Source organism: Falco peregrinus, chromosome 2, assembly GCF_023634155.1.
Source record: "Falco peregrinus isolate bFalPer1 chromosome 2, bFalPer1.pri, whole genome shotgun sequence".
NCBI classification, from domain to species: domain Eukaryota; kingdom Metazoa; phylum Chordata; class Aves; order Falconiformes; family Falconidae; genus Falco; species Falco peregrinus.
This window is the reverse complement of record NC_073722.1, coordinates 83,448,317-83,461,938: the sequence shown is the minus strand read 5'-3', so window position 1 is coordinate 83,461,938 and position 13,622 is coordinate 83,448,317.

Genomic DNA, 13,622 nt, shown 5'->3' with positions numbered 1-13,622 from the left:
CCGTCTTCCCGTGCCGAGCGCGCGCTGGCAACGTGCTCGGGGGACGGCAGCGGCGGCTCCTTACCGGGAGCCAGCGGCGGGTGCCGCGGCACCACCCTACAGGCAGTGCGGGATCGCGACGCTGTTAACGGCCGGCAGCGCAGTGGGGAGGCGTCATCGCGCATGCGCGGCGCCAGGGCTGCAGTACCGACCTTTGGCCGCCAGTTGGCAGCGGCGCTCCACAGAGCCTGTGCTGGGCACTGCCCTGGCGAGCACTGGCCGGGATCTCAGCCCAGTTTGACAGGATTCCTGTGCAGAAGTCCTCTACAGGCCAGGTACAGCCAGCTGACTATGCCACACAAGGAAAAAAAAAACAACTTCAAGGGGCTAGTAAAGCTCTTGTTTCTCGGTTAGGAGAGTTGATGATAACTGCTTACTAGCAACAGTAATGAACAATGGAATGGGACTAAGGGAATGAACAGAGGAAAGGAAACAACAGATTTTTCAAGGAAGCATGCATATAATTTGTCAGGTGGAAGAGCAGTATGCTTTGTGTGTGTATGGGGGGAGGGAGGGGGTTAAACAAAATCCATCATAAAGGTAGCTCCCAAACACTTTTTCTCTTTGGAAAGTCTAGAAAGAAATATTTCCACTATCGTAGAGTCCTGTGCAGAGTGTAGTTGAAATGCATTGTCTACACCAATATAACTAAAAATATCATGCAATTATATTTTATTTTCAGCGTTTTGGCATTACAGGCACCTTTTTTGACCTGACCCCGTGCCAGAAGCGAGGGTTCAGAGCATTAAGCCTCTGACCTAAAGCCCACTGAAGTGAGAGGTAAGCTCCCTGGCTGTCTGGCCTTGTCCTCAGTAACCACAGAGGACCTTGCGATGAAGTCCTTGTATCCCTTGAACTGGTCCAGACCTATTAGATACTTCTCAGAATTTTCTTTAATTCTCACTGAATTCTGTTTTGTGATATTGACCTTCATTTGCTCTGTTTGTTCAAAACCTTATTTAGTGTGTTTAAGCAATAACGGTTGAGGCCCTGGGCAATTTCTGGGGATTAATGACTGATTGAGAGGGTTGATGGCCTGAGGCAATGATTTAGGGCCATTAACTTAATCCAAAGAAAGTTTCTCAGGATATGTTGTAGGCTGAAGTTGTTGTTGCTTGGCACTCTGCAGCTGTGCCTGAATTGAGGGAGGGTCAATCTATGGGAAAAGCAATTACCTATAAAGTCTGAATTAATTTATTATAAGCTCTAAAAGGCCTGAACTAAAATATGGATAAGGCAGGAAAATGGAAAGGTTTGTTCTGCAGTGTTGTGTGAAAACAAGGCAGTGGACAGTTCCTCTCAAGAGGATTTTACCATCTTTAAAAAAAAATAAATGTATTGCAGACCTTCATAAAACAGGCGATTCCATTTTCTCTTACAGTTTCAAATATTTCAGTATTCAAAAGCATTCCAAAATGGATCTTTCAACCAGAATTGCCTTCCAGAAGTAATTGATGCCCACAACCTTTTAAAATTACATTCCCAAGTCCTTAAATACTAGCAGAGAGATGTTCAGATGCGTGGGAATTAGAGACATTGCTTATGTGTGCATGTAGATCTCCTAATCAAGGTAAGCAGGTGTCACAGGCACTGAATTTATTGCCATACACCTGCTCGAAGTGAGGTTGTGTCCTTATTGCAGTTTACAGGTGGGAGTCACTGTTTGAATGCCCTGCCACAGATGAAACGAGTTACCTGCTGAGCATGCAGAATATTCATCCTTGGAGCTTTCCAAAACTTGGCTGGATGAGGCCCTGAGCAACCTGCTCTAACTTCAGAAGTGGCCCTGCTTTGAGCAGGGGCTTGGACTAGATGATTTCCAAAAGTATCTTCCAACATATATTATTCCATGCTTTGCATGCATGTAGATGTGGCAAAGGCAGGAGTTGGAAGTTAATCCTGCTGGTCCCACAGGACCTTGAACAAAATAAACACTATATTAATAGCATAGTAATCTCCTTTAAATCTGTGACTTCCAGTGAGATATGGGCTTCTAAAGTCTTTAGCGGATGCTGAAATCCTTCCCTTAGACACTTTGCTACTTATTTAAGCTAAGGAGATGGATGCAAAACTCAAATTAGCGGTTATGCTTATGGTTTTGTTTTTGCTGGTTTACATAGTTAGTGTTGGCATTTTAGTTTACTTTCAAGATTTTTCTTCACTGAGGGTTGTCTTTTTGGGACAATTTCCTTTCCTGTTTTTCATAGTTGGCCATGGGAACCAATGTTAAGTGGCTTTTGTCAAGGTAAGTGCTCAACAGTGCATTTGAAAATATTCCCAGTGCAAGCAGCAAGACTGTAGCGTAGCATACCTCCACACAAGACTGCCATTTCAGGTGTGCCGCCGCAAGCCAGCCTGTTCTTGTAGAGCATGTGCTCTTTGCACTCCAGCTCCACGGAGCTGCTTTTCTATTCTTATGCTTCCTATTTTTATTTCTCTCATGTAATATATTTAATACTTTAGGGTTTCGGTTGGTGATGCCTGTTACTTTTGACCTGAGATAGGTGTTACAGCTAAGAAATGTTTTCAGAAGATGGACACAAGGATTTAATTAAAACTTGAATTGAGCATGCACACATTTTGATGTTCTTTTCATTTTTTGCTTTCACTCTACTTCTCTTTCTGACTCAATTTGAGAAAGGACATAATGAAACAATAACAATAGATATCTCATGTGAAAGAGCCATGGATACCAGCTGAGGAATTTTATACCTAGGTTTTTAGCTAGTGTTGCATCCACAAGCCTTGGGTGAAAACAGATCGTTAGCCTATTTGCTGTTTATCCAAACCAAAGCTGCAGCTGAGCTTTTGCCAGGTGTTCAAGAACCATCAAAATGCCAGTTACTGTGCATCTGTTCCCCCTTGATCGTTAAGGCACGCTTAAGGAAGTGGAGAAATATATTACACACACCATATTTTGAGTTTTCTACCTTCTGAATTTCCAGGACCTCTGAAATCTCATCCTTTTGGACTCTGAAGTACAGCATCACGTTTTTTGTGAAACTTTTCTTTACCTTATTGAAACAGAAAAGACAATTGATTGAACATCAAACTTTCGGAAGGCTTTCCCCCCTGACAGCACAGACTTCATTCAAAGAATTATGGACGCTTTTTCCTGTGTTATTTTGAGAGTCTTAAAACTCCTTAATGATACATGTGAACGGCAGACAACACAGAACTGCTCCATATACCATCTGAGTGTTTTTTAGAGCTAAATCACTGCAGTGAATTAAAAAAGTGAATGCTAAACCTTCTGAGAAGTGATTCGAAGCTACTGGATTAATCTTTATTTTTGACCCAAAGAATGCGTTGAGGTGCCTGTTTAAGTAGGGAAGGTCTTGTTTCTCAGTGTAAGAGTTCTTCAATATTTAGCAGACCAGTCTACTTCTGAATGGCTATGCAATGGAGGATGAGGGGCATTCAATGGCTGTTGTCTTTCGTATTCCTTTGTTGCTTTCAGCTGTAGTAATGACTGTCATGTGAAGCTGCAAGGTATTTTTTCTATATGGGATCTATTGAAAAGCAGACGAATTGCATATATATGTGTAGATTAGAACATTGTTTCGTGTCTGTTTCTCTCCAAACATCACCTACATTTATTTTGAGGTCAGCGTGGAACACAAAGGAAGTTGATAACCTTTAGGTAAATTTAACCATAATCAGCAAATGGAGATTTGAGACCACCACTGCCATTCTGTCTGATACACCTGATTATTCTGCTTTACTCTTCAGACTCTTCCAGTTTCTCCTGCATCTTCTGGAGTCTTTTGGTTTGTTTGTTTTGGTTTTTTTTTCTCCTTACCACCTTGGTAACTGCACGTTTAATGGCCCTGCTGGGATGTAGAATGCTATCTGTGTTTTGCAGAGATCATGCTTGGTTTCATTGTGCAGAGGTTGAATGAAGAGATATCCGTTTCTCTTGACAGATACCATTTTCTGTTTTCACTGCTGCTTTGACTGCTTTCCTGAGGAACCAACCCTATGTTGTCATTGTATCTGCATAACAGCAGATAATGAGTTTTGAATGTATTGCTTGAAGAGGAAGTTTCTTTTCCTGGTTTCATCTATTCCAGGTGATGGCAGTAAAGGACCTTTGCTCTTTCAGCATATGCTATGAAGCAGAGAAAGCTTTCAGACTCCAACCCCGTCTCCAAGGCAAAGGACTCCCTTCTTCCTTTCCTGTTTCTTCCTTGCCGCTCCTTATGACATCCATCATGAGATGAAAACCCAGTATGGCTCGGATTGTAGGCTGTTTGGTTTTTTTCTCATTCTTAGTAAATAGTAAATACAGTACCTATTTTCCACTTACCTTTCTCTGTATGGGTCTTCCATACTGTATATATCCGCTAGTATAACCTTTCAAGATATTCCATACAGTGCTAGTTTCAGTGTTTGTTTTTGGTCTTAGGATATTTAAAACCGCCCCTGGAAGTTTAGCATAGATTGTGTGTTAAGGGACAGAGAGTGTCCCAATAAAGCTGTTTATCTGGGATTTGTCACTCAGGCAGATGGTAACATAGCAATGTCATGTCAAAAGTGTTTTGACAATGAAAAGCCTTGCAGTGAGCCTGGAGTGTACCTTCTGGAACTGGAACAAATCAGCCATTCACAACTAATGTTTTATTGATGGTCTAAAGGAGAGGAGGAAAAAACCGCTGCAGACCAGTAAACACAAATGAATTTGGTGTGGCCTTGAAACTTCCTTTCTTAAGCTTATACTTAATGAGTGTAGGGCAGGATAGAAAAGTGACTATCACCCCACCTCTCAAGTAAGACACGGTAATGCCTGCTGTTAGAGGATGTGTTGTACCTGTGTTTTTAGTTATGCTGGAAAATTCTCTCATGCCATTAGTGGGGGGGAACGAGCCAAATGTTTTCATCATGGCAAAACCAAGGTTGGGAGCACTGGCTGAAATCATTGCTGCTGTAGATTAATCTCAGGAAGCGTACCTGGGTCTATGGAAAGGTAAGGCTTTGTCCATCTCAAACTGTGTAGCTTTAAGGCTGGCGTGCTGTAATGACAACAGTTTCATGTGTTAATTTTGATGGAGAATGAACTTTTGAAGCAAGTCTCCTGGTTGTGTCCTCTTACTGAGCTTTGGTTTGCATTGCAGAGAAGTGTCTCAGAGTGTGAACTGATTTTGGACAAAGCTTAACCGGAATATGTGTTCCAGGAATGTATCTAATGCACTCTGGACACAACAGAGTTGGACTGTGGTTAGCACAAAGGGGAAAACTCTTGAGATATTTTCAGTGTGGATGCCAGATCCCCAGCACCAAGTATTTTGCCTGATAGATCTCCTCCCATTGGACTGCTTTGCTTGCTAAGGCAGACCCAGCTTGTGTTTCCCTCTGGCAGTGGGAATGTTCACACAACACATGGTGCCAGTGGCTGCCCTGCATGCGTCCCTCAGTTCAGGGGGAAAATTACCTGCACTTTCTTACTAGTGACCGATGAACTGTGACTGGGGCTGATAAGTGCACTAACCTGGGCAGGTGTATCCCTGTGAAGTTACACAGTTCTAACTGTGGTATATCCCTTTGCTTTTTGCATCTTGACAGAAGCTACACACACAGCTGTTGACCTTTTCCATGAATTGGGCTTGGTCTTGCTGGTACAGGTTGGTTTTCCTCCCGTGATTCTAATGCAGTGTGTTTCCAGAAACTTACTATTTGGAATCCTCCTTTCTGTTTATCCACAGCCTGTGTTGGACCAAACTTGTGTTCAAAAAACTCCTTATTTTCTGGTCTTTATATGTGCCTCCTGTGTTTCAGCCTCAGCCATTATTTTACTGGCTAATAAGCTAAGTTAATGCAACGTCCCTTAATAAAATGGGGTTTGCATTCCTCCGGTCCCTTTTCTGCCTCCCATTATGTTCTTCAGCATGGAGAAATGGGAAGAGCTCAGTGTATTGGATAAGGCCCCATAAACTCCTTCCCTGACAGAACTTGTGTTAGTTCTCATCCTTCCTGATAATACTTCATCTGCTCTACCTCAGTTCACGTTTTTCTTCTGCAGAGTGACTTCACAGCGTTGGTGTGCAGTCACCAGACACTGAACTAGGGTCTCTTCCTTGTCACGTTCAACTGATGTTATTTACGCTCTGCTTCTTTTTATTTACTTATTTACTTGCTTATTTATTGCTAGCTTCCCGTGCTTGCATTTGGTAGTGTTAGATCTCACTGAGCTTGTACTATTTCAGTTTTCCAGGCTGTCTTTGTTATTTTTCCCCAGCATATTACTGCTTTCATTTCAGTGTATGTCAACTTTGTGCCACTACCCAACTTCCTTAGTACCTATATACTCCTTCAGGCAAGGCCACGAGTGGAAATATTAATTAAGACGGTTCCCTAAACCAACCTACTAGGAACTCCAGTAGCAACATTCTTCTAGTCTGAGAATTTTCATTTCAGCTCAGCTGATTGATGTGGCTGATGTAGCCACCTCAACCTTGCGCGGTGGATAGGGCTACTAGTGTGGCACAGAACTTCAAAAGAAATATTGCAAGAAAAGTGAAATCTGCTCTTTATGAAAAGATTTGTTACTAACGCATGCTGTCAGGCAGCAGCAGGGGCTGGCTGCTCTCTGAGGGGTGGGAAGCTGAGCGTGACAGTGTGGCCAGCTGGGGACCTGGCCCTTGCCACCTGAACGAGACAAACAGGGCAGACCCAGAGCCCGCAGACAAATTCAAGCAAGGGTCGAGGCTGCCTGGCGGGTTTGGGGTGACGAGGCAGGGCCGAGGTCAGGCTGGGAATTCAGTCCACAGGTCGGGGTCTGGACCTGTGTGCTTTGTGGTGGAGCTGGGGGCTGGTTCTCCTCTGGAACTGCTGCCCCTGGGCTGAGACGAAGCAGGTGCCAGGGCCTGTGGTGTGGGAGCTGGCCCCAGAAAAGATTTGGCCAGGGCTATTAAAGCCTCCAAGTGCTGGGTCTCTGGCATACATTCAGTTGCTAATCGGGCTTCTAGGTAATTAAAGGTGTGAAAGAAACATACTGTGTATGTAATATGAGGTTATCTGTCCGTGGAAAAGTTTCTTGGATCACATGCCTATAGCTGAAGAGAGCATCTGGGGCCATGTTGCCTCGCTATAACTTCATATGGCACAAAATAATTCTTCCTAGCACAGTCTTCTCAATCCCTATATGCTTCTGGGATGGGGAAAAGAGGAAATAAGGAATTGCAAACTGTTTTCTTGTTTGGTGTAGATGAAGGGTTAAAGAGATCTGTTCTTTAATTTGCAGTATAAGATTTTCTCAGTAGCTGTATGTCTAGGCTGTATGTATGTATACTTACATAACTAAGTCGAGCATGCCCAGGCATGTTTCTGAGCACCAAAACCAACTAACTGACGTGGAATAGCCTTTGCTTCTACTTTTGAACTTTCTGAATATTGACTTCTGTGGGAGTACTGTGTTTGCTGCATTTCAATTTGGATTTTGTGAAAACTCAACTCCTATTTGGATGCAGGTGGCCTCAGAAGGAAACTTTTGTTTTATAAAGAATAATAAATGATACAGAGAGCTATACAATCAGATATATAGCGTATTGTTTTGGAGAGAGTTTCAGATAGTGATGTGTTTCAGGGTTTTCAGTATAACCAAGTCCCAACAATCGGGTGCTGTTATGCTGTGCTGTGTCCAAGTCCTGCCTCTCGGGTGTGCAGGGCACTGTGGCAGCAGCGGTTCTTTAGGTAATGCTGTCTTGCCGCCCAGCCTGTCGCCCGTTGCCTGGAGTGTGCCAGCACTGATGGGAAGTAAAATTGCTTAGCAATTCTGTGTGCCAGGTCGAAGGTAAAGGGCTGGCTCTTTCTGGGGGTGTTCATTGACTTCAAAAGCCTCTTGATTTTAAAATCAACTCAAGACTCCCTATTTTTTTCTATTTTTTTAATGTGTCAGTGTATAAAAGGTCATTAGGAATGTGTTGCAACAAAGCAGAATGATCTTTCAGAGGCGCAGAGATTGTAAGGAACACAATTTAAATCGATGTGTTGACATATTCTTTGCCTCTGGTGTGCTCTCGGTGAACAATCTCCTTTTCTAGTGACGAAAGCCTTCTTTATAATACATGGTTGCATATTTTACTGGTCACATTGTTTTTAAAGCAAGATTTCAATATGTTTTGTGTAAACTATTCTTTAGTAGGCAAGTTCTGTCATACCTTAAATACATGAGAATATGCTCTATTCAAAGTAACACACTTCTAATTTCCTTATGTTTTATAAAAATAGTTTTAGGGAACTGCATGCCTTTGGATGTTGATGTTGAATGAAGAGATTCATTGTTGTGGTCTTGATGAGAATATCCAAAGCACCAGGCTAGTGAAAATCTTACTCGTACTACAAAATTCTGTGGTAAATTCTTACGAAGGAAACAAGGGGGAGGTTAAGGCTGATCCTGATTTCAGGAAGATAGAGGTCTCTGAAGGTCCTCTCCCCAGCACGAGTTTCCTTCAGAAATCTGATTTTGGTCTTGAGCACAGTTATGGAGCTCATGGGTATCCGTAATGTGGGGAGGACAGCCATTAGACCCTCTGGGGCTTGGGTGGCTGCAGAACCTCAGCCTGAGGAAGGGCTGGTGCAGCAGCAGGAGTGCATACATCAGCCTGGGCTGGTGAGCCCTGAAGCCTGAGGGATGGATGTGTGTGGAGGCCGGGATGACTGGGGAAGCCCAAGAATGTCAGTAAACCCCACTGTCTGGGTACGCCCGTGAGGTTTGGGAGGCTTGGCGGTCCCCAGGGACTTCTTTGCGGAGCTGCTCCCCAGCCCTGTGGTGCCTGTCTTGTCTTGCTCTTCCTTCCCAGGTGCAGGGCCTTACCTTTGCCTCCCCTGAACTTCATAAGGATCTCGTTGGTCCGTTGCGCTCATCTGCCTGGGGCCCTCTGGGAGGCAGCTCTGTCCCAGGACTCTGTCGGCTGCCTCTTGGAAGAGAAGTGGAGTGGGACCAAGGTTAGAGCTAAATTGCTATAAATATTATTGTGCATTAAGAAGAAATTGTGGTTTTGTAGAGAGTAGACTGAAAGCGATACGATGTTATAAAAAGTTGCGTGATGAATAATCAAGAGTACTTTTGTAGGGTTTTGGTTTTTTGTTTGTGTTTTGTGGGGTTTGGGGTTTTTTTGGTTGTGGTTTTGTTGGGGTTTTTTTTGAGAGGGGAAGCACTGCTACTGAAGCTGCAGCGATGAGGAACTGCAGATGCTGATGCCTAACCAGTACAGGATGTTACTGCTACAGGGAAAAATCCTTGTGGGGGATATGCCAGTAGGTGGAAAGGGAATAGCTGTCCTTGAGCATGGGCATACTGGAGCACTATGAGAATGTTACTTGAATGTTCGGTGGTATTTGATTTGCATCCTTGGGATAAAAGTTTTTAAGACAAAGTAAACAAGGAGAGGGCTGCTGGACTCCAGCCTTAGTGGTACATCAGCAGGAAATACTAATGAGCCTTGCAATTTTGTTTTCAATATAACGTTTGTTTTTTACAATGGATGCTATCCTACCTACCCCTGCCTGCAGGATGATTTAGTTCTTCACATTGATACCAATCACATTATATTATGAGAAACAGATCTCTGGAGCTGGCATATTTTATAGACCTGTTTTTATTGATAATGTTAGTATTCAAAATCCTCATGTGGAACAATCATTAAAGATCATTTAAAACCCCTCAGAGGGTTGCTTATAGCTCAAATACAGCGCAAGGAATTTAAGTCTTAATTACATACAGAGGGATATATGAAACAGAATTTGCAGTCACAATGCATTTCTTGATTGTGAATCCATAATATATTATTGTTTCTTCAGAGCTGAAAAGATGCTATTAACGTAAGAGATGAAGGTGTTTGTTAAATCAGTGGTGCAGCACTGGGCTCTTAATTTGTTAAAAAGAGACTGAGAACTAGGTAGCTGCTGCACTGCTGTGTTTTTTTAGCCTCCTCTACTGGCTATGGTGGTGATACTTTGGTAGGGAGTTTGGTATTTTGTCAAAGTGCAAAACTTAATCCTTCAAGCCATATTCCTGGCTCTAAGTGCTATACAAAAGTGCTACGTAGGGCTCCAGAATTAATGGCTAAAGTGTGGGGTTTACCATTGTTAATGGTTAAGATACTTTTATTTTTGTGGTCTTCTCGGTGTTCAGGTTGGATATCCAAAGAGCAGTTGCTAAAGTTTGCTGGTATTTGTTATTTATTTGTAATATATGATTGGATTTCTAAAATTACTGACTTGATTCCTTCTCTTCAGGAGTATATATAGTTGATGCATGTGAGGCATACGCTTTTTAATGTTATTCTCAAGTAGGTCGAAGTGACATTTTTAGCAGATATTGTAAAGGGGGCGGGGAGTACGTTTAAGTAATCTGAAGCAGTCTGCAAATTTGTGTCTGTTTAACTGGATCACTTTTTTCTAAGTCCTGAATAACTGAAATATTTGAAATATTGTAAATTTTTTTTAAACACACCCCCCCCCCCCCCCCAAATATTTGTAGTTGTAGGTGCTTATTTCAGTTCTATTTAAAGTATTTATTGGAAAGATCTCAAAACCTGACAGGGTATTTCACTTTGGTTGACCAAGGGATGTTGTCTGGAGGAATGGTACTGTATGAAATAAAAAGATTGCTTATCAGTTCTACCCTGATCTGTGCATATGCTTCCTGTTGCTCTGCTTTGATACCTTGTGAAAGTTTGCATATGTAGGTTAGTTACAACTGTATGCATAACAGATGCATAGGATCCTTGCTATATGCAAGTCATGGAAAATGAAAATATTGGGGTGGAGACCAGAAGTTAAAGTTCTGCTCACACCATTAATTTCACTCTGGAACGACATTAAACATTGACTTGCTAGCGAGGACAATGAGCACGTACTTGAATGGTTCAGCACTTTGGAAAGGATCTCTTTGGGAACCAAGCTGCCTGGTCTTTGTACCCGGATTCACGCAGCATGCACTCAAGTGCCTCAGTGGGGTGCTCCGTTTGAAACAAAGTCTGAAATCCTGGTTTGGGATCCCATTCAGCGCGTCCTGAGTGGAAGAGGGTGCCAGGCTCCCCAGTGGCTGCTCTGTCTGCGCTAGTGTCTGCAAACTAAAACTAGCAGATGATGCGGACTTGACTGCTGGTTAACAGTGATGTGGTAGAGCCTAGAACTGTAACACATCACAACAAAATTAACCTTGGCCATTCTCTCTGTGCACTACACTAGTTGTTAACATAGAAGCATCTGGTAAGATGAACTGTGACTGCCTCTCTGGTGCTGGTGTAATATTCCAAAATAAATAAATAGAATAACTGATTTCTGTGGCCTCAGAAGTACTTCAGTGCTGTGCTTTATCATACAGAGCCCTTCTCTAACTCGGAATAAGTAGATTAGTTTCTGTACCTAGATCTCTAGCAAAGCTATAGGTGTATTATGCTGTATGACAAAAATCTGTTTCCTGTAACCCAGGGAATGTCATTCTCTGTGTGGTTTGGGGGGTTATTTTAACAGAGGCGAGTTGAATTGAAATACTTAGTAAAGAAAGGCAGCTAACCTAAACCTCTAATTATCTGGAAAACTTCAGGCTGAACATTCAGTACTGTAATTACCTCAAAATTACTAGCTGAGGCTGGACAAAATATTTTTCTCTGGCATTTTGCTTCATGCCTCTAGCTTGAAAGAGAAATTAGACCTGCAAATGCTGGAGGTACTGTCTAAACAAGACAACCAAAACAAGAAACAAACTGCTTTTTAATTTCTATGGGGTTTTCTCAAACTTTTTCAACCTGCCTTCTGTAAAATAACTGCAACAAGCTATATCATTTACGACTGATCTTAATTAAACTCCAAGGTATTGTCAAGGAGGTGAAATCTCCTTCTGGAGATCTGGAAGTAGATAGCATTTAAGTACAAACACACTGGGCAGTATTTCAGCCTCTGTTCTAGTCCCAAGGGCAGAGTGAAACGGAGAGCCTTGCAATCAGCTGAGTGAGAGCTCCCTTGGAGAGAGACCTGTGGGATACATCTGTGACGTGTGGCTTTTTTTCAGTCAACTCTAGGTACGGGTGTAGGAGACAACTGGTAGCACAGTCATGGGCTATTTATATCAAGTAAGTGTGAACCCAAAGAAATGCCCAGTTGTTGGTGATCCTGAGCAAGTTATGAATGCAAATTGGCCCTGTACCAGAGAATGGTTAATAGCTGGGGCCGTGCCTGGATCCCAGCAGTGGGCTTCAGTGTTTCCAGGTCGACTCGGCGTGAGAGGAGTTCAGACATTGCTTCTAGTTTTGGTTTATGGCGGGTACTCGTGCACTCCTAACAGCTCTTTAAATGTGATTGGTGAATACATCTAGATCCTGAAGCACGAAGCGGGGTATCTGGGCTGTTGAGGTTGTTCTGGTCACTCTACGTATGCTGCTGGAGACTTCTACGCAGGCAAGAGCATCCTCAACTGCTCCTAAGCTCTTCATTGACAGTGTGCCAGAAGCTCTTGATACACACAAGTAGTCGTTCCTCACTGATGGCCAACCATAAGTAGGATAGGTTTTTAAGTGTTTGCGATCAAGTAGCTTATTAGAGCGGTCTCGGTTGTGCTTGCTCTAATTGAAAGCCTCTGTTTCTGGAGTTTGTGTCAGTCTGTGGAAGTCATTTGAAACGGAGCATGCAGATAGCTTCCCTGTAGTATGTCTGGAAAGGCATTTCAAGACTTCCCCCACCCTCCACACCTGAAAAGGGTGATTATTTGGAGCATGGTACAGAGTATCACCCTTAGGCAGATATGAGTCTGTGCTCAGAGAACACAGGAGAGTGTTTAAAATGGAAACGCGCCCCACTGAAATGTGCTTATTGATAGGTTTAGAATGTTTTTCTCTACTGTGAGGCTGGTCCGCGTGGCACCTGGAAGGAGTACAGAAGAAAGGAACCATTTCCCCAAGGTCAGAATGACCATCTGACCCAAAAACGTGCTCACCATCAAGGCAATCATTAGTGTAATGATGGTGTTGGAGGCACAGACCTTATGTTAACCTTCCACTAAACCTGTTTAGGTACAAAAGCTGTAGTCTGAGCTTTCTTTCAAAGCTGAAAGGGTCACGCATGAATGTGATTCTATGATTCTCTTTAGCTGGGGATAAGAGGCGAAAGCAGCATAGGGATTTTCTGGAGTATGACTTATCTAACGGGATTTTATGACTTTGCTTTTTTATGTACTGTTCCTTACATGCCAGGTTTTAGAGGTTTAGAAAATATTTATTGTATCAGATCAGACCTTGCTCTGTGCTGCTCCATCAATTTCCATCTGTATATTCTAGGCTGGCAACTGCTCCTGAAGGCTCTGGGCTTGAAAGGTGTGGTTTGTGGTCACCCCTCCTCAGGTTAGAGAGATTGTTGCAGACGGACAACTGAATGCTAGATTGCTTTGGCTAAAATTCAGGAAGTAGAAACTATTTCTACAGCATAATGCTCAGTTACTAATGCTTCGTGACGGTTCACATTTCTGTAGTGATTATGGGTTTTTTAGCAGCTTGAGTAAAAGTCTATTTCATTTAGCAGATGAGGAAAGGGGTCGTAGATACCAGTTTTGATAGTTTTATAGTCACATTACTGGTTCTTAAAAC